This window comes from Pogona vitticeps, chromosome 3 (genome assembly GCF_051106095.1).
Source record: "Pogona vitticeps strain Pit_001003342236 chromosome 3, PviZW2.1, whole genome shotgun sequence".
Taxonomy (NCBI): Eukaryota; Metazoa; Chordata; class Lepidosauria; order Squamata; family Agamidae; genus Pogona; species Pogona vitticeps.
This window is the reverse complement of record NC_135785.1, coordinates 214,730,390-214,750,134: the sequence shown is the minus strand read 5'-3', so window position 1 is coordinate 214,750,134 and position 19,745 is coordinate 214,730,390. Positions and strand designations below refer to the sequence as shown.

General features: G+C 39.6%; 1 protein-coding gene and 2 long non-coding RNA genes across 5 annotated transcripts in view; 1 reads left to right on the top strand and 2 right to left on the bottom strand.

The window, feature by feature from the left end:
• Positions 1–16,742, bottom strand: part of LOC144587754 (uncharacterized) — a 50,744-nt gene extending 34,002 nt beyond the window's left edge. Inside the window, exon 1 of the long non-coding RNA XR_013542900.1 lies at positions 16,573–16,742. This is a non-coding gene — a long non-coding RNA (uncharacterized LOC144587754). The remainder of the gene's footprint in view (positions 1–16,572) is intronic.
• LOC144587756 (uncharacterized) lies at positions 942–7,937 on the bottom strand. Its single transcript, XR_013542902.1, has 2 exons — positions 7,853–7,937; positions 942–4,985 (listed from the first exon to the last, which is right to left on the bottom strand). It is a non-coding gene; the product is annotated as an uncharacterized LOC144587756 (long non-coding RNA).
• Positions 4,904–19,745, top strand: part of ROBO1 (roundabout guidance receptor 1) — a 769,638-nt gene continuing 754,796 nt past the window's right edge. For 2 of the 3 annotated variants that reach the window (XM_072994024.2, XM_078388993.1), the window contains exon 1: positions 4,904–15,716. The gene's annotated coding sequence lies outside the window, so the exon portion shown is untranslated. Of the gene's footprint in view, positions 15,717–16,809; positions 17,195–19,745 lie in introns of those variants that run through there. The other variant, XM_078388992.1, reaches the window with a different exon arrangement.

Genomic DNA, 19,745 nt, shown 5'->3' with positions numbered 1-19,745 from the left:
ATTTTTTGTAAATTGTTTTCTCCCCCATAGGAAAGCATGGAGCTGTCAGATTTTGACAGGTCCATTGGTTCCTATGGGCCAAAAAACAAAAATTCACAAAAAATTAACGAAACGTCAGATCAAAGCCAAATCAGGTTTGCACATGACTTAAGGGGTCCTCTAACGAATCCAAGCATTTAGAACCGTTTTGGACCCTTCTAAGACACTTTTTAAATTGAAAACAAAAAAACGTTAAGCGAAGCAGGGGACCTAAAACCAAAAACGTTAAGCGAAGCATGGTCCCAAAAACGCTATGCGAAAATCGCCCATAGGGAAAAACGTTATACGAAGCACAATCTGCCTCTGAAAAAATAAACGTTAAGCGAAAAAAACGTTAAACGAAGCAAACGTTAAGCGAGGCACCACTGTATTTTAGTGGAATAGAAATATAAGAAATATACTATTGTGGAATGATTATCAAAATTAGACAAAATTGATAAGGATCCTAATCAACATTTTCCAGATCATGCCTCCTAACCACACATTGATTCACTTTGAACCTACCACTGAACCATCTGAATGGGCCAATCAGTTTGTCTCTTCACTCTCCCATCACACATACAAACACACATTGAGAGAGAGAGAATTCCAAAAAGTGTGCTGCTTATATCCAACCTCACTGTGCTTAAAGCACTCTCTGGGTAGCTTACGGTTTAATTATGCAGGCTACACATTGGCCCTCCCACACCAAACTGGGTATTCAATTTACTGATCTAAGAAGGATGGGAGGCTGAGTCAGCCTTGAGCCAGCTACCTGAACCCATTGTGATCAAACTGGTCATGAGCAGAGTTTTGACTTCAGTATGGCAATTTAACCACTGTGCCACAAGGCTCCTTTAATATTAGTATGAATGTCCATTTAGTTCAGTAGTATCTACATTAGTTCCAAACTAAATGGACATTCATACTGATACTGAAGAGTATGGACTATTCAAATTGGGGATTTTGACCTGTTTGTCCATATGAGTTTCAGCTTTTAACCCAAAATGGAATGGTATAAAATATTTATTTGGATTAATGGATTTAATGTTTAAAATGCAATATTAGGAATATGTACCAGTCAGATTAAGAAGTTTCAGTGTTCAGTTGGGGGATATAGAAAGAGCATCCTAAATAGTGGGAAAATATTCAAATATCCCCTAAGAAAAGGCGTGTAGTCAGCAGATCCTTCACTTCCAGAGGCATCGCTTTAGAACTTCACCAACTCTAAACCCTGCATGATGAGTGAAATTAAGGTAAAGTTTCTACACACATCTCAAGCTCCAACCGCTAGTCTGATTGTCTTGACATTTTAATTGTTTTTTTAATATTGGCTATATTTCATGTGTGTCCATGATTGTGAATTGTGCAACACTCTGATATGAATAAAGAAAGAAATGTTCAGTCTGAAACAGCTTATATCAGTGACTAATGATGGAGAAGAACACGTAGGGTGCTATTTATATTCTGCTTTTAAATAGTTTATGAAGGGCCAATAGAAGATTAATAGCTGTTATAAGCATGTAACAGCCAGATCCATTGTGTGTTACTGAGTTATAGGCAATTGTAAGCACATCAGTACTAGATGTTATAAATCATAGCAGGAACAACCTGTTGGAGTCTGTAAAAATCTATTATTGAGTCATTCTAATATTCATGTATTAATTCTTTATAAACTGTTTATAATATTCAGCTGCTTAAATATGGAACGGCATTATGATATGTGATGGGTTGTTACATAACTTTGAGGACATCAATTCTGTGATGAATCTAAAACCAATATTCTATTAAACTTGTATGTACTTTGTCATATTTTGGTATCAACACAATATCACAACGTTGGAAGTCTTTCCCAGGTTAGAAAAAATAAAAAATTCTAACTAGGAAAATTATGTCCAGATAATCCACAATGGGCCTGAAATACTGAGTGGATACATGTTGGCTTAATTTGTATATCAATTAGTTTGAAGTGTGGTGTTCAGTAGTGATCAATACCACCCACATGTAGCTACTACTATGTAACAGACACAGTGTTAAACATTTAATTGATATCTTCCCTGTATTGATTATATTCATATGAAATTTACAAAGAGCAACTTTGAAACTGTGTGAGAAAATTATACTAATAACAGTGAACAGATATCTTTATAAAGAAACCTATTAGTTTAATTTACAAACTATTTAAGCAACTGTTGATTTAACTAAAAAAAATTAATATTGGAAGGCATTTAATTCTTGCTGGAATGAATAGGACTTACATTTTGTGGTGACTTCAAATGTCTTTTACTCACTTACTTCAAGAGCAAATTCAGGAAGTGACCTTCAACACTTATGTAGCCAAAAGGGAGTTATTGAGGGAGTTATCAGGATACTTGAGGGAATCTGGATGTTTGCATATCTTAATTCCTTTCTCAAAAGAGTTAAAAATCAAACATCACCAATAAAGAGGACTTGGTGCCTATAATACAACAGGAATGTTCAAAGCTGAAAAATAATGGGAGCGGGGAGAAAAAGAACACCATTCTTGGATTAAATGCTTAGCTGCAACTCTGAACAGGCTTTTTCCCAGTAGGAAGGGAATATCTTGCTCCATGCTGATACTACTCTCAAGACTTTCCTGCATCAGAGAGATTGGTTTCCAAGAGAACCAACATCCCACTCTCATTTTTCTTTTATGTTTTCCCCTCTTGGTTCTCTGCAGAAAATTCTGTACAGCTTAATGCCTTTTCAGGTGAATCCAACATAAGAAATATGCGTTCTGTGCATAAATTCTAATATTCCTGCACAACTTTGTACTTCTTACACCAAACTTTGAGAAGAAAAAAATTCCACAAGATGACCAGGAAAAAAGATCTTGTACAGAGAAATCTTGCTATGAAAAGACAATTTTTAATTCTCAGTTTCTCTCAAGAGACAATGAGAGTCACATCCCTACCTATGAACATTTCACAAATGTAAGACACAAACATCTATAATTACATCAAGTTTACCCTACAGGTATCTTCTTGAATCCATGATGGAAAAGGAATACCTCAACAGAACCTGGGGCCACTCTTTCAAGCGGAATTCATCTTTTCTCCTCAAACTCAAAAGGATACCTGTGGTGCATGATGCTTATTTTATTCTGATTTTTTTACATCAGTTTATGAAAAGGTAGCATCCATGGCATCCTGGCAAAATAGGCAAGAATGAAGATGGGGCACGGCAGAATAAAGGAGATGAAAAAATACCACATAATTCAAGGCTGGCATTATGTCATTTGTATTCGGTCTCCTTCATCCCCACTCACACTTCAATTCCTTGACAGCGTAAATTGCCATTTTGGAAAACAGTATGAATGAGATGCACACAAAGATTCTCCCACATATAGTTTCTGCAAGCTATTAAATGCACAATAACATCTGTCCATTCAGTAGTGCAAATATTACTCATATGAAACTTACATACCCACAAACCATCTAGGAAATAACCTCAAAGAAACTTCAGAGATTTTTTTTAAAATGTAAGACTCCACCCCATGCACACAGAGGTACACATCAAGTAAACCAATGGTTCTATAAAATACATTATTTTTCAGAGAAAAACAAATTCTAGTGCATTTAAGACATTTAATGTAAGGAAAAAATAACGTTACTTTGAGAAAAACTGATGTAATCCACAGTGGATTTAACATAATCAATATTGCATATGGGGAAAGTATATTGGATCAGTTATGTGCACTCCCTGCAAAGTTAATATTGTTTCTAAACCTATCTTTTGTAAATGTCCTTTTCTATTTTTTGTTATAAATAATTCAAGTGATGGAGTCTCCCTCTCTATTTTCCCTTGAGAGACTATTGCATAGACCGATAGACACGGCTGTTGAGAAATATTTCCTGATATTTCACTGTCTTCTTACATTGCTTTATGCAGGTGTAAGGTATATTGACTGCATTAGATCCATCATCCTGTGCCTGTTATTTTTGTCATTATCCACACTCTTCCCCAAATTCTTATTGATTCCTTTATATTCCTCTTCAATCACTGAGCTTCATTTACCAGTATTACAGCAAAGACCACCTAAACAATAAAAAGTCCACAACAAAGTCTCCCCTACATAGATGAGGCCATTTCTAGATGTGTGGATCATCTAGCTAGATGTAATGTGTAGCTCTTTTTAGGTTTAAATGCTGTAGTTTATGTCCAGAGTGTGCATTTTACATATTAGAGACACAGATGTGGTTATTATGTAGCAGTCTGTGATGCTAGGTTATTATTATGCTTATTTTATCACTCACTCACTACTACTTATAATGGCTACTTGATATCTCAGAATTTAGAGGCGATAGCTGTTTGTTGTTGTTTAGTTGTTAAGTCGTGTCCGACTCTTCATGACCCCATGGACCAGAGCAGCTCCTGGAGTTTGGTCAAATTTATGTTGGTAGCTTGAATGACACTGTCCAACCATCTCGTCCTCTGTCGTCCCCTTCTCCTCTTGCCCTCATACTTTCCCAACACCATCAAAGGCAATACACCCTAAAAAGTAGTGTCTAGCTACAATGGCATAATCTTTCTTCAGATAAACAAGAGTCTAAAATCATCATTCAGGCAAAGGTCTCCTTATGAGGAAATACTCATCTTCTAAATTTCATTTGTTTAAGAAGAAGGTCAGATTTCTGTCAAATAATGCCAGGATAGCATAAATGCAGCCTAAATGCCTGCCCATAGTATTTGAAAATAGCCAATTCTTATTTCTTTAAGTATTGTAAATTATTTCTGACATACCTCAGGATAATTTGCAGAAAACCAGGGCTCGGAAGAGCAGTTGTTGCACATTTCAACACATTTCCCAGCCCTCCTAAGAAGCAGCTGCTGGGGGACTTTCAGAGGAATCAAGGAAACAGCGATCATGTCAGGTATCTGGCATTCTACGCTCCACCTCACACCCTTCTCTTCAAATCCATGTGTTCAGGCTCATGTCTACATGCCTAACAGGAAATTATCAAGAAAAATCAAATTATCCAATGATGTGTATGATTCCCCAGAGAAATCAAAAGTGTGCATGTATACAGGCAATTTTTTTTGAAGGGACAAAAATCCTTATTGTATACAGGAAGAAAATTCTTTCCTCCTTACAGCAATTTCACAACATTCTTTAAAAATCAACAGCCAAAGGGTAATATTTAAAAATTAAACAGAAGCAAGATGCTTAGGTAATTCATGCTGCTTTAATGTAATAATATTTTCCATTCTCTCTCCCTTTTTTTCAAAAATAATTTAACTAGATATTTTCTCAAACTCATCCATAATTAATTTTTGTTATCCATGCCACTTTGAAGTTTATTAATTGCTTTATTAACTTGGTTGATCATATTAATTTTGAGTCTTGTTTCTCATCTTATAAAGTTAAAATCTACATTTATAAAGAAAAAATAGGATATTTACTACTATCTGTAGTGAACATTATTTATTTTACTTAGCAAAATGCATCTTCAAATGTTGGCATGCATTGTGATAACTTCAGTTCTTACCATTGGCCATTGCTAAAAATAGCATTTATTTTATAGTTGCCTTTCATATCTATACCTCAATGATTCTTGAAGTCTCCTCAAAAAATAATTGTCAGTTGATGAAGAAAGTTCATTAATTAATTCCCATAAGAGTACCCTGCTGCATATCATCCAGAACTGATAGCATGTATAGATTGAGACTTCTATTGTATTCTTGCCAGCATTTTAATGCCAGCTCAACACAGATTTGTGCGCCCATTTTCTCCATCTTCCTTTCTTTTATGAGAAACAAATCACTGATAACTTTGTAGCTCTAAAAGCTATACAAGCAATGCCCTCTAATAAAGCACTGACAGAACGAGTGAATTCTGACAAAACAGAGAGAAAAATAGCTGCTTTTTGCTTCAGTATCTCATGAAACCATGTTTTTTAAAAGGAACATTTCTAGAGTTATGTATTGTAAATTAGAAAATTAGAGATGTGTGTTTAATAATCTAAACAATATTTAACAGTGTTTAGACTTATTATAATAGTTTTGAATTTTGGCCTGGATACATTCTTTCTTTTTGCAATTTTTATTTGCTGCACTTCAAAAGAAGTAAATAATAGTCAATGTAGTGAAAAAAATCTAAATTATTTCCGGGCCATATAAAGTAATCTCATATTTTACTCACATCTTTATGTGTCTCTAAGTGTTTGTGGCACATCCCTATATTGTGGAATATAAATTATAATTTATTTAAATAGGAAGAAGAATGCTGTAGGATTGTTTCTTCCGTTTTCATTAACCTTTTTCTTGACCCCTTAAAGAACAGACTAAATAATGCTTTTTAATAAGATACAAGAAGTCCACCAATGTTTGTCTTTCTTTCTCTTCCTAGTAACAGGTTCATGACATGATGAGATGGGATTTCCTCCGATTGTTGAATGCTGTGCCTCCTGCATTCAACAATCAGTGATCTGAAACAATGTGATGACATCACACTGTTCTGTTCTGACAAGCTACTAATCTGGAAAGATAGGAGAAAAGATGTAGAGCAGTGGCAGCTTCATGCAAATTCAGACATACATGCCTCTGGTGCCAGAAGTGCTCTTGCTAAAAAGATATGTAAACAACTGTGGAGACATACCACTTGGGGGCAAAGATCACATATTCAAAATTTATTATCAGCCATTATCAGACAGGAAAGCATCTGAATTGATATATTTTCATTGATACAGAGCTGATATTCTGTTCTGCTGTTAAATATTGACATGTTGCTAGGTTAGTATCAACCCAATAATTTTTTCTTTCTTAAGCAGAGGTCAAAAGAAGAATACTTCCTCTCTACCAGGTGACAGGTGGGTCCAAGGACAATATCCAGACAGCCCAAAATCTAAGCCACTAGGGTCCGAACAGAGACTGGACAATAGCAACCATAAGGCAAGATCAGAGGTAGTTCAAGGTCAAACACAAAGCACAAAATATTAAAAAACAAGAATGATTCCAGCAGAGGCTGAAACTGGTCTTAGGGCCAGTGCAGCTGCTAAAGTGAGGTAATTGTGCCCTATGGTTATGTGCTGGAGATGTAGCTCAATGATGCTCTAGGGCTGCTTTGCATTCTCTGGCACTGGAAACCTGCAATGTGTGGAAGGCAAGATGAATTTATTGAAGTATCAGGAAATCTTGGAGAAAACATCATGCTGTCTGTGAGGAAGCTGAAGTTTGGGCATCATTGGACTGTCCAAGAGGACAATGATCCCAAGAATACCTCAAATTCCACCAAGCCCTAGTAGCAGAAGATGCCTTGGAAGATTCTACAGTGGCCATCACAGTCACCTAACTTGAACCCCATAGAAAATCTCTGGTGGGATTTGAAGAAGGCAGTTGCAGCATGCAAAGCCAAGAATATTACTGAACTGGAGACCATTGCTCAGGAACACTGCTCAGAAGTTGGTGTCTGGCTATGCATCTCATTTGCAGCAAGTCATAACAGCAAAAGGGTGTTCTAATAAGTACTAAAGATGCTTGCCATAAAGGGGTTGAATAATTTTGAGATTACAGAATTCATTAAAAGTTGCATTTTCATTTGAATTTGGGGAAACCACCTGAACCATTCATTGTGTTGAGCTATTTCAATTGTTTTTGTTTGATTTGTTCATTGCAAACAAATCTGTACATTTTGACAATAAACCTGATTTGCAATTGGGGTTGAGTACTTTTTATTACAACTGTATATACTTCATATGACAGCAGGAATTTGCTTACAGGCATTGTTGGCTCTGTGGGTTGAATTCAAACACAGTTTATCTCATTAGAAAGTCATTGAAATCAGAATAAAAGATAATTATGAAAACTGACTCACATTTAGTAGCCAACATATAGGATGTCTTCAGGATCAGAGACAGTAGAATACCCCTGAATACTAAGTTTTAGAGAACTTTGGAGAGTGATTGAGATGCAAAACAGCATTACTATTTACTGATGACATCCAACCTCCAGTAAAAAAAGAACAAGAAGGAAGAGAAGGACAACATTAGAAGAATTCTACTGCCTTCAAGTCCCACTTTCAGACTTCCCATAGCTCTCTGGCTCCTCACTAGGAGGAACAGGATTCTGGACTAAATACCTTTTTGGTCTTGTCCCCTTAAACCACAAAGAAATTTTGCTGGATCAGACCAAGATCTTGTGACTAGACAATGGGAGCACCCTCTGAAATTTGGTGAAGTACCTTCAACTCAGTTCTCAAGCCACATGTGACAAAGATTTAATCTGATGTGGTCTCTATGTCTAGTGAGACCACAAGCTGAAATGGTGTGGTTTAATAGTTAATTGACAGCAGAAATTAATCAGTTAGTTCAAGTGCCTCTACCTTGCTTCTACCACAGACTTCTTTAGAGCCTAAAAGCAGGAATTGCAGGCATATCATAGTTGGTGCTGTTTTTAATCCTTGCAGTTCTTGGCATCAGCTGAACATTTGTATCCAAGTGCTAACTGAAGTATAGTAGTGGTGGTGACAGGAATAATTTATGAGATAGAAAGATTAGACATCTCCTACCTGCAAATTCTGGTTCCTCCTCACACACCTGACAGAGATGGAAGCTGAAGTAAATTCACACCTATATATTATAAATGTGCTATGCCCTTAGGCCATCTCAGTACATGATTTTTTCCAAATTGAAGCCATAATGCAACACTAAATAGCTAACATCATTTTTTTAATCACAGTACTTTGTATGTAAAAAGACAGTTTAGTTCTAATATTCTTAGGATTAAGAATTACAAAATTATGGTTTTAAGTAATCAGTGTTATCTTCTCCATTGATTAGTGTTTCAATGACTTTTATGCTATTTATATACCAATATACCAAGATTTTAATTCAAAGTCCCTGAGCAGTGAAATAAATTGGAATGGTACAAGTACCATTACAGAACTGCCATTCATTTCAATAGGAAGGAAGGAAAATGTCTCACAGGCTCTTTCCCTCAAGGTAGCAGTGTTTAATCTTAAATAGGGTTCAGGGACATGAGCGGGTGTTTGTTGTTTAATGATTTATTTGCTCTGCCTGAATCAAGCTATTATCCATGCAGTAATAATTGATCAAGCAATTGCATTTTAATTGTCTTAATAGAATGACTCAGTGATTTATTCTTCTTTGTTTTGTTTCACTGCAGAGCCATAATCTTTGCTCAGATGGTTAACTACCCACCCACTTTGTCTCTTAAAGTTACCTACCTCCCACTTCTCTTTTATTAATCCTTACAGATCAAAGAGTGAGTATGACAGCTTCCCTGATGCATGCCTACAGCCCACATCTTTCAGTCAATATTTACTGTTTTTAATGTCTCTAGTGCTGCCAGAGTTTTACAGATTCATTAAAAATGATAACAGACTTTATGGCTGAAATCCTGTTGCACAGTTACACAGAAGGCATAACTTTTAGAGATAAACTGCCCCAAGTTAAGAAATCTCTGTAGGTGTTATCTGTTGCACACTGAGTCACAGTGCTGTTGACTAAAAAGAAGAATATTAAATTTAATATATTATTAGTTAGAAATAAAATTAAACATACATAGTTTTTTTCAATAGAACTAAAGTTAACCAGTAAAAACGTTATATTTTCATTTAAAAAATATAATTTTGTCCACTGCTACTAATCTTCTCAGAAGTACAATAGTCGAAAAAGGAAAAGTCAAATCTTGGAGATAAAGATAGTCTTCTTAAATATTTACTGTGACAAAAAATAAACAGCCTTCAAACTCCTAAATTCTTTTCTCCTACAAATATTAAGTCTATTTATTTATTTATTTATTTATTTATTTATTTATTTATTTATTTATTTATTTATTTACTTACTTACTTACTTACTTACTTACTTACTTACTTATTGCCCCTCACCTTGAAACTGATACGGAAGCAAACAGGTAGCCAATGTAAGGCAGCCAGGGTGGGGATATATATTGGTATTTCCTAATCCCACTCAGTAGTCTGGTCACCGTGTTCTGGACCCATTCCAATCTCCCTGGCAGACCGAAGGGCAGACCCACATAGAGGGCATTACAGTAGTCTGATCTTGAGACTACCAGTGCATGAACCAGTGTGATGAAGGACCCGGTGTCAAGATAGGAATGCAACTGGGCAGTCCACTTTAGATGGAAATAAGCGGATCGGACCACAGACACTACCTGTGATGTCATTGATAGCAATGGGTCCAAAAGCACACCCAAGTTACAAATGTCATCCCTCATGGAAAGAGTGCCCCCTGTGAAAGATAGGGAGGCACCCAAATCACAGACACTAGGGGCCTCCACCAGTAGGATTTTCATCTTGTCTGGGTTCAGCCTCAGCTTGTTACCCCTTATCCATTCCAGCACCGCATCCAGGCGGCACTAAAGGGACAGGACAGCATCCACTGCAGAAGGATGGAAGGAGAAATAGATCTGAGTGTCATCCACATACTGGTGACACAAAGCTCCAAAACTCCTGATGACACCCCCACCCCATCCCCGGGCTCTCATATAGATATTAAATAGCATTGGGCAGATAATTGACCTCTGGAGGACTCCACAACTGAGAGTCCACTGAACGAACAACATCTCCCCAAGCTGTACTCTCTGAGGACAGTCCTCCAGGAAGGATCAGAGCCAGGCCAAGTCCTGACCACCGATCCCCAACCATGAGAGCCTTCCCAGGAGGATACCATGGTCGACAGTATCAAAGGCACCTGAAAAGTCAAGGAGGACCAAAAAGGATGTTTTGTCCCTGTCAGCTTCCCTCAAGAGGTCATCTTGCAGGGCAACCATTGCCGTTTCTGTGCCATGATGCAGCTTGAACCCAGACTGGAATGAATCTAGGACATTGGTCTCCTCCAGGACAGCTTGAAGCTGATTGGCCACCACTCCATCAGCTTGCCAATAAAGGGAATATTGGTGAGTGCCCGATAGTTCTTGATATCATCAGCCACCAATTTTTTTTTTTTCAGATTGGCTTAATGAGTATCTTCTTGAGGGCGAGGGAAGCCCTGTCCTTAAGGAGAGACCCATTAATAATAGCCTCCACCCACTCATTTGTTACTGGCCAGGCTGGGCAAGGATCTAGTGAGGAGTTAGTGGCCCTGTAGCAATCAAGGACCCTGTCAATCTCAGCTGACATCATGGGCTGAAACTGTGTTAACATTTCTTGTGGTGGTGCCCCAGACCATCTCAAGGACATGGTCTTTTCTTCATGTAGTGATTGCTTATCCCAGACTTTTGTATTTTTGTGCTTTTTAAGTCATTTGAAGACATTTAAATTATGTTACAAATTACTTATTAACTTGTAAGGTAATACTCTGTCCATTCTAGTCCATAAATAATCTTTTCAGAAAAATCATATATAAGGCCTCCACACCTGACACCAACTATTTACTGTGGCCTGCCAGACACTTCATAATTCTTCTGCATTTGTTATCTCTGGAAGGCTAGAAAAAAACAGGGGAACCAACAACCACCATGAAAGTAGCAAAATGTAGACTATATGCTGTATAATGATTCAATGTCATGACTCTGACAGGTCTAAATTTTATTACTCTTTTCTCTATTCCACAGAGGATATGGAAACTATAGAAACTACAAGCTGAAGACTAAAATTAGAGAGGTTTTCCTACTATGTGGACTGTCCTGGTACATCTGTGTTCTACTAGTTTTCTGTGGTAGATTCCTATGGTAAATATAAATGTATGGCACTTGAGGACATGCAGCAGAAACATGATGGTGATCCATTATGGAGGGAAAGAAATATGTTGGGTTCATATTTTCATACGGAAATATTCATTCGCCTACCTCAAGACTGGTAAAAGAATAGACTGCATCTTGCCTTAGGAAACCATATTCTTCAAGGTTTGTTGTGTGAATGAAAACGTGCACAAGCCAGTCATATATTTCAGAAATGTGCACACAACTAAAAAGATATATTGTTCAAAAATATACATTAGCAAATTAGGAAAAAATGTGTAAATGCCCTTCAGAAAAGAATACGAAGTGTGTATATTTGGGGGAAAAATATGCTAAAATGCACAGACATTTATATGCAGGAAACAAAAATCCAACCCCTTATAGAAACAGGACAGACTAAGACTGTTGATGAGATTGACACAATGACACAACTGACAGATCTTCACATCCTTAGCCATGATTGCTCTCAGTTTCCTCCATCCATATCCAATAATTCCATATACATATCTCCCCTTCACAGTTTGCTTACTGTGGCAAATGATTGAGATTTCTGTGGAAAGCATGACTCTGAGCTGAGCAATGAACTCATAGGCTGTTTTACAGCAAAATCTCATACATATCTGCTCAGAAATAAGTCAACCTGAGTTCAGTGAGGCTTATTTTCAACTAGATAGGTATATGACTGCAGCCCATCCCTTATTTGCCCACCCAGCCCGGAGTGATGAGGCACAACACAGGAGGTGGGGTAAACATGGGCCACACTTTATTGAACATTAACACAATAACACAACATCCCCTTTCAAAAGGGGGCCTAAAGTAGGGCAGAGTCACACTGTGTGCTTGGGGCCAGCCTTGCCCCAGACACAGGCCTTAACTTGCTCAGTTGTGGTAAAACCTGGAAGCCCTCCAAGGACACAGCCCGAATGAGCGTCCAGACTCAAGACGATACAGACCCCAAGGGACACCCACCTCTTCCCCATCCCAGTGCCAAAACCAGCAGGCATTCAATGCTGTGAGGTGGGATGGCTCACACCCCTATGGATGCCCACTTGAGCTCACCTTCAAACTCATGACTTCTGCCACTACCTACCACGCTCAAATGAAAAGTTAAGATAGTGGGGGCAATCAGGCTTTTAAGGGCTTGCCTTAGCCCCCATCACACAACTTTGTGTGCCTTCCTGCACATGCCTCACCCAAGCTGGCAGGCAAAAAGCTCCCGCAGCCACAAAAGCAGCTGCGAAACGAGCCTTCTGAAGTGTTGTATCTCAAGTGGTCACAGTTAATAGCAATAGGGGAGAATAACAGAAAAGGAAAAAAGGAGTGAAAAAAACAGAAAGAGATGTGTCCAAAATCCAGAATCATAGCAGAAAATTCTGAAGTATGGAAATATCTTGGCTACCCCATGGTATTTCAACACTGCCAAAAAGACTCTGTAGCCATGTTTCCAAAATATATATTTTTATAACTGTTTTTCCCTATTATTCATAACTACAGTATCTAGTATTCTGGTTAAAAACAGACATACTTACACTCATAATAAATCTTAGAATTTAGTCTTAGCGTCCAGTATCCTGTTTTATAGTTCTGCCAAAATGTTGAGAATCATGTCACAGCAAGTGGCAAATTGCTGCTAATTAAAGAGTTCCTGCTTTGATTTTTGGTTGCATGTGAATTGTGTGCCATCAGACTCTAAAAGTCACACACAATTTTAAACTGAGTCAAGGATTCTTTATTTAGTATCAAGCTGCTGCTAGTGACATCAGTCCCACTGCACTAGCAGAACCATAAAACAGGGTGGTGTCTACTGTTTCCCTCATTCTATGACCTTCTATATGGCAATATGTAACACAGAATAGTAAAACGTGAAAGCCTTGCTCTCTCCTCATGCCAACAGCACAGGAGTTGTACTGCTCTGTGTTCCCCTCTCTGCAGCTCTACTGATGAGACAGACGTCACCATTGTAACTGATGGGACACAAGTCACCTCAACCAATGATGGGCAGAGGCAGGGACACAAGTCATAGACACAGAGGCATAATCTCTCACACATTCACAGGCAGGCGAGCATAGGAACATTGATTACCAAGCCCTCTTCTTCTGCTAAGACGACAACAAGAGCATGATGATGAAATGAGGATTGCGCTGAGGTGGGACTGATCCCCACTTGCCCTAATGGATGAGCTACCACTGCAAATAGTAATACTTCTCAATGGCAGAACAGGGTGTTTAAAAACATTGTCTTACTGCCCAAGTCCCATATGTCATTTGATGGTTACTTAAATTCTGGATTATTTAATCCATCACATTGGAGTATCCACTGGATTACTTCAATTACAGGTTTATTTCAGGTTGCTTGCTTAGAAATGAAACATGCAGCCAGTTTTGTGTTTCTTTTAAAACTGGAATGTTTAAACAGAGTGAAACAAAGTTATACTGTTAAGTACAATTGGGCAGTGATCTCTTCATTATTAATCCAAGAGAAACATTAGTTTAATGATCCGATCTAAGGAGGCTCTCTACTTTATTTTGTCCTTTTCCTCATATTAGAAATAAAATATAAGAAAAAAGTTGTAATGAAGACCTAACCAGTATATTGAGTTATGATTTATTCATTTGGAAATGGGTTGATTTTTTGAAGAAAAAAAGAGAGAGAGAGAGCACAGAGAGAGTTCTGACTTCTGTCCTCTGAAGATACCGGCCACAGAGACTGGCGAAACATTAGGAAGAAAAGTCTTAAGAACACAGCCAAACAGCCCAGAAAACCCACAACCACCACCAAAAAGTGAAAAAAATAGAGTTGGTGTTTGAAATGCATGAGGAGAGGGGTGGGAACGAATGGAGTCCCTGGTAAACTAAACAGCATTGGAACATGTAAAGTCAAGATATGGATTCTTTCACAGTGCTATGGTTCTTAGCAAAATGGAAGGTCCTGCCCTTGGCCTCAGTGGAGCAGTAGCAGCAGTACTGTAGAAGTAGCAGCCCTCTAGCATTATGCTCTGGCAGCAACCCCATCCTCTCATGACAGCCCATGTTGTATGAAAGCACTTGAGCTGTGCTACTGAGGACAAAGTGGGAGTGTTGCTGATTATTTCTGTACTTGCTGACCTTTTTCGGATACAAAAGGTTGGTGTAAAAAACGTGCCTGTCAGGTAAAAGCAATTTCTCTAACAAGGTGACAAAACTAAAACCAATCAGCTCTTTCTGTTTTGCCAGGGATCAGAGATTGCAAACCTGAAGTGGTGCAAACCATATTTCAATGCTTAATAGCCTCTTGTTGGCAGGTAGACTTCTTCACAAGCTTTGTTTAAACTGAACTCATCTTGGAATTATTAGATCACCCCACTTGCAAAGAAATGTGTTCAGGAGCAAGGAGCCAATCTGAAGGGAAAGATCTTGCTGACAGACCTCTGGTGCTCATTTGAGCATCTCTCACAAACTTGCTTTTAATATCCCACAGCTTTCTCTTCACAATCCAATATAACTGCTGTATAAAAGCAGAAGGATGTTCTGCTGTCTATAGCATCTGCTGAATGTGGGTTTTATCTGTTAAACATCAGCAACACGTATCACAACAGCAGAGGTACCGAATCAATTCAAGGAGAGTCGCCCCCACCCTCTCCCATTCATGCCTCCTCCAAAGCCGCTTGCAAATTGCGGCTTTGTAGTTTCCCTGCGATGGAGCAGTAGGACCCAGGGGCCTGCCACAGCTACCAATAGAAGCACATACTTGGATCTATTTGTATGCAATGCTTTCTGCTCTGCGCATTAATGGTAATACAGATAACGGGTCTGAAAGAATTCTCTTCTGAAGAAGGATTTGATTTTCCGAGGTCCTGATATTGGGAAGAAATCCAGTTTCATCCCTCTTGTAGAGTGAAAAGTCTCTTGAATAGCTTGTCTGCTTGAACTCAAAAGAAGGTCTCTCTTTTCTCTGTGTGTGCACGAGCCAAGGAAAGTTGCAAGGACTGTCTGAATCATGGAGCTGCTAGTTTTCTGACATCCTCCTTATCTGAGAGGGTAAGTGCAGCAAGTTTTTTTAAAAAAAAGCAACTCCAGATTTTTACATGCCTACAAGTGTCAGGTTTGGGGTTTTTTGTTTGTTTGTTTGTTTTTAAGGTTGGAGGTGGGGAGAGAAGACAACGTTGTATGGGGCACAGATATCTCGGGTTTGAAACAAACAGGTAAGAGTTTATCTGTTTGGTGGATCTATTTACTTTTAGTCAATTGAAGTGTGACCAGATGATGAATTCTGAATACAAGTCCAACAAGTTTCTTTGCAGGTCCACTGACGGTCTCTTTATTGTCTGGAAAGTTAGCACATGAGGAGCGGGGGTGGGGTGGGAATGTGACCGATGTTAAGGAAGAAGTTGAAAAGCATCCCGAGCGTGGGTTCAAAGACTCTTGTCTCGTTTTAAGGCGTGTATTTCACACTGCATGGCATGGCACAGGAAAGAAAGCGGGGAAGCTGTCTATCTCCCTGCGTTCTAATAGACTGGGTAGGGTTTGGGAAAGCAACTTTGCAGGCGGCTGGTTTCTGCGCTTCTTTTACTGCAGAGCTTGGCTTAGGAGGTGCAGGCAGGGCTTTCCTGCTTCTGGGACGTAAACGGAATGCGATCTCGTGGTAATGTAACCTGAAAATTCGGTCTTGATTTTTGGCGTAGTGTTCGGTGAAAAGGAGTTTATTTTCCAAACCAGTCCACCCAGGAAAAGTCTCCTTCGCACTCCCAGCTTTGTGTGCAGCCTGTGGACTAAACCTATTTAACCCTTTCAGGACGTTTCCTCTAACGGAAGAGTGCTCTCCTCCCTCTCTAGCCCCGGCATCGCCACCGCCACACACACACACACCCCGCGCCAGTTTTTGCTTAAGACGCACCTCTTTTGGTAGCTGAAAAGCATATTGCAGGTGGGGGAGCTGGGCAGTGTCTGCATTACTGATAAAAGGCTCCCTGTTGGAGCAGTCGCTGCTGCTGTCGGGAACAACGTCTCCCCCCCCCCAGCCCAACCCCGCTCCTTTCCAAAGGACAGGGCGTGGAGTAGCTCTCTGCGAGGCGCGATGTTACCGCTGCCGCGGACGTCAAACACAATGGAAACAGCCCACCACCACCACCACGAGCTGGCGCTTGGCTGCAGGGCGGGCAGGGAGGACTCAGCAGCCGCGGTAGAAAGGGCTAGCCTGCTCCTCCGCGAACGCCGCAGCTGCTTGTTCTGCACCAAATGCCGCAACCGTCCGCTGTCTCGGCGCCTCAATACCCGCTCCTCCTTAGAGTCGCTTCCCGTTCCTTCTCCACCCTCGCCCGCGTTGGCCACTTCTCTATGTCCGATGGGAGAAGGTACTGTGTGGAGGCAGGGGAAAAAAGGAAGAGAAAGGAAGGATAGGAGGGAGTGACAGGCACCCGAAAGGCAAAGGAACGTGCATGACCGCTAAAAACTGCACTGAGGCCTTGCCCTTTCCAGCCTCCTTCCCGCCTCCGCAATCCTCGTGAGCGGAGAGAAAGGTTAAAAAAAAAAAAAAACCGAGGCGCGAGCTCGCGTCTTTTTCTCCTCACGCCGCGTTCGTTCCTGTCAGGAGTTTCGTCGTCTTGCGGGGCTTTATAGAGCTGCTGAGGTGCAACCCAAGTTGGCTAACAAATAGTCGAGCGGGCTAACCTCCGTGTAACTATGCATAGGAGCGGCTTGTATGTTTATGTTCAAACAAACAAAACGAACATTTCTCTTCAGGCGAGAGACTGAGCGATAAACTGAGGGACAAATTAGCCACGGTCGTATTTTGAATGAGGAGTAAAAACACCTGAAACGTTAACTTAAATCCAATGGCTTCTGATCTGCTGTTACGAGCAGAGTGACCTTGTCCCTTGGCATGAAGCACAGCTTCACAAAAAGGCACTAGTGTGCAAAGCAGATAGTAACTGACACGTGGATATCACATACTGCAATGTATGCACACCTGTATATTGTGTGTGAAAAGGAAAGCAAGGTTGGCTTGGCTTTGCAATTTTCACATACCATGTGTGCAGAGCACAACAGTCATGCATGCACAGTGGTGTTGGCTTCAGACATTTTGCTGACTGAAGCAAAGCAGCACTTATTTCCCAAAACATAAGTCAAAGAACACAATATTCAAGGATGCTCCACATAGTTTGGCAACTGAAGTCAGCATGGCTCCTCTTACTTGGCAGTACATTTCAGCAGAAGCCACAAGTACTTCTCCTCTTATCTAACAATTGGTCAAATCACTACTGTACCCATTTGCTACTGAGTGGTATTTCAAGTCTGCTGCACCTGTTTTATTTTGCCTAATGGCAGGGCCAGCTCAAAGGATCAGGCATGACATAGTCATGCAGATTACCCCATTACATGCATTGTAGACCTTCCCTTTTCAACACTTTGTTCCAGACAATGCAGCTCAGAATGGTCACAGTCAGCTTTCAGACTCTGGCAGCTTTAATGCAGAGGCCAGACTGTTAGTTACAGGTGGATTCCCTTCCCCTCCAGCAGATCTGTTATTCTGAGGAGGGATGAAGCATTGTCTCAAATGTGGAAAGAAAACAAATGATGGATGCTCATTTATCCAACACTGTTGCCACATGAATATGGAGTATTTTTTTTTCTGAGATGCACTCTAGTATTGCAGGATTTGTGTGTGCTTTGACAAGGCATTTCACAAAATCCCCTGAGAGGAAAGCAATAACATGCAGAAAATATTGCCATTTCCATTGTGCCACCGGGTTGTTTCAATTTATTTGGTTTCTAAGAGAATAGAACTCAATTTCCAAAGCGTCAAGTTGTGAGAAAGAGTAAGCAACAACTTGGGATGGTGTTGGAGCTTTTGGGGGTTTCTTTATGTGCACCTCTGATATGCCTTCGCAGGTTCATAATTCAAGTGAGAAATGATAAAAAAAACCATTAAAGTAACTTTCTCATCACTTCCATGTGCTACATTTTGGCACAGTAATAACATATATATACAAATTGCATTGAGGCCATTTCAATACCATGGATGAGAATGCATTTATAGCTCTATCATGTGTACATTTACTTAAAGGTAATTGCTAATGACTTCAATGGGACTTACTCTTAAGGACTCTAACCTGTTGATGAACAGATTTAGTTTCTCACCATATCACAAGCGCAATAACTACCTGAAGGGGACAAAGCTACTGTGCCTTTAATAGCTTTCTAAGATAGTATTCTAGCAGGTATACTTTGGAAGCTGCAGCTGTGGAAATTCTGTTTTATGTTTTTTTTAAAATATTTTAGTACAACAAGAGCAAATCAACATTCTACAATTCTAAATATAGGAGCAATCCAAACAGAAATCTATAACTGTGAAATCAGCACCAAATTCAGCACAGATGTAGGAGACAGTCGGCTTTTGCTCTGTACTAAATTAGGGGGTGTTTGAGCAAAGGGTTTTTGAGATGAATTCGTAAAAGTAAAATTGGCTCCCCTCCATGCAGAAACAAATGACCTTAAATGTCCCCAGATTTAAAACAGATCAGATAAATTGAAAACACCAATCTTGCTTATCTTGAAAGAGATTGATGAGGCCCACACCTTTTGTCTTTAATTTGGAAGGAATCCAGGCTGCAGGGGAAGAAACATTGATCTAAAAAAAAAGGCCTTTCAAAAGAGTAACTTTCTCATGAACTGAGCATGCATGGAACAGGCTTATTCCAAAGTAGCTACATTGTTGAAGCTTTGTGGACTAGGAAGGAAGATTGGTCACAGTCATTGTTTGGAGAACAATGGAAGGTCACAGTAACAGTCAAAAGAAAGGCTTGCTTTAAAGAAAGTAATGGCGTGCCAGTCCTACAGAAAGGGGCATTTTGCCATGTGCCTCCAGGTCCAGAGGATTTTATGCCGTGCTCTTACTCTCAGACAAGAAGTCTGATATAACCGTAGCAGTGGCAAAGTTCTGTGCAGCAGCAATGAAGTGTCGCTGTTCCCTCCTTGCACCAATCAAGGCGAAGGTAGAGGTTTAGTAATGCTTTAGTAATAATGTCTGCTAGCCACTCTATATTCTATATGCTACATTACTTAAGACGA